The sequence below is a fragment of the Triticum dicoccoides genome, chromosome 7A (assembly GCF_002162155.2).
Source record: "Triticum dicoccoides isolate Atlit2015 ecotype Zavitan chromosome 7A, WEW_v2.0, whole genome shotgun sequence".
Taxonomy (NCBI): Eukaryota; Viridiplantae; Streptophyta; class Magnoliopsida; order Poales; family Poaceae; genus Triticum; species Triticum dicoccoides.
This window is the reverse complement of record NC_041392.1, coordinates 734,040,456-734,042,531: the sequence shown is the minus strand read 5'-3', so window position 1 is coordinate 734,042,531 and position 2,076 is coordinate 734,040,456.

The window sequence follows — 2,076 nt, the reverse complement described above, 5'->3', positions numbered from 1 at the left end:
TATCACGACATCCTTTCCAACTAAATTTCAGTATCTATTTCTTTTTTAATTCTTCGATAAAACTTTTCGAGACTAACTTGCGTGAATATTCTCTCTAGTAATCAGGTGGATGTTGCCCAAAGAATTTCCTAAGTCACATAATGATATCTCTGTAACTTTGCGGGGTAACACAAGGCATGTTGATTCACTTTGTTGGATCACCTCTAGCGACGATGTTGCCTTGTAGATGTGAAATAGTGAATAGGATGTAATTACAGAGAGATATCATTATTACCATGATGATAGCAGGTTGATCCATAGAGGCCACCGACAGCGGCGTGTAAAAGCCTTTCAAACTTCAGATCAGAGAAGAGCATGTACCAATGTCAGCGAGGATCTCCTCGTCGCGGCCGTGGCAGGGCGCCTGTGCGGCTGCACCTGTGTTGGGGAACAACTTGTCGTCCTGGCCGTCGTCGAGTGACTCGGCGAGCTCGACGTCGCGGCCGTCGTCGTCGGGTGGCTCGGCGGCTGCACAGGGCAGCGACGGGGCATGTAATCTGGATCCGTAATCTAGACGCCGGGCCTGGATTGGTTCCCGCTAAGTTACCTCATTTGTTTCGATATATGATATATGACTCTCTGTGTTAATTTGACGTGGGTTGTTACCTTTTTTAAGAAAAAAAGTATGTGGGTTTATCTGTAGACTCGTGCAGGCGTGGGTTGTTTCTACGGGCAGAGTTTTCGTCCGCCCTCATGAAGTTCTCTTGTTTAATAGTAGTGTAGAAGTAGTTTTAATTGTAGCTGCTAGCTTTCTCAAAAGAATAGGGTGCTCGAAATAATCATGTTTATTACACTCATTTAAATATGCATTTACTTTTAAGATCATTTTATGGTGCTTTCACATACCAAAAAAATTCATTAATAAGCTTATGATAATTGGTCGATGGACAAACATTTAATTTATACAAAACTCTTGTACTTTGTTATAACTCAATTCTATGGTACTATAATCCTAAGCTATATTTTGTTATTAGATACCCAACAACATAATTGTTGCTTAATATATTATATTTTTTTATATAGAAATATACATATTATTGAAAAAATATGTTTGCGTTGTGGTACATTGAAGTATATTTTTAATGGTGCTACTTTCTTTGGATACATTAACTTTTAACAACATCTTGAAAAGGATAAAATAAAATTTGCACGGTTTCTTAGAATACTTTCTTCGACAATTGCATGATTTGTACAACATATATTTATATATTTGTATGTGTATGTGTATTCAGGTATATTTTAGTATTCTTAAAATACTTGCATAGAAATTTCTAAAGCAAATGGTCTAACAAATATCTTAATGGTGTTTTGTGGTGCATGACCTGGTAAGAAAATTTATATATACTTCCAGAATATAATTTGAGTTGTCAACATGATTCTTGCTGGTTTCCTCTGTGTGCTTAATTCCTATGTATTGCATCCTCTTTTGCTATACTTGAGTATATTCCTTAATTATATCATAATTTCCACAAAACTTTGATCTTTATCAATAAATTGTTCTTGCAGGCTTGAATAATCCTGGTTGAGGATATATCATTATGCTTGGCATGCATGATAATGTGTAACAGATTGACATCCTCTTTCTTAGTAAATTTTTAATCCAAAAGATGAACTTTTAAGAAATCGCTAATCTTTCATGGAACATGTTAAGATTATTTTTGTAACAAATAATGAATGTTTAGAGCAACTCTAGCAGACCCCGCAAAAAGCCCCGACCCGCAAAATAACCGCCAAAATGCGGGTCGGGGCGGAAATCCGCCCGAACAGACCCCGCAAACGCGGCTGGCCCACAAAATTTTTTGAGGGGCACGACAAAATCTAGGCCCCAACCCGCGAATACGCAGGTTTCCCCCTCGCTGATGTGGTGCCCTGCATATAAGAGGAAGCGGTTGGTGGGGGAACATTTCAGCCCGCGCTTTCCCCACCGACCACCTCCCCTCTCCCCGTCGCCCCGCCGTAGGGCCGCCGCCCAAGATTCCGGTGAAAGAAGCCAGGGAGAGCACACCGCAAGGCCGCCACACGCATGAGGCCTCCCCT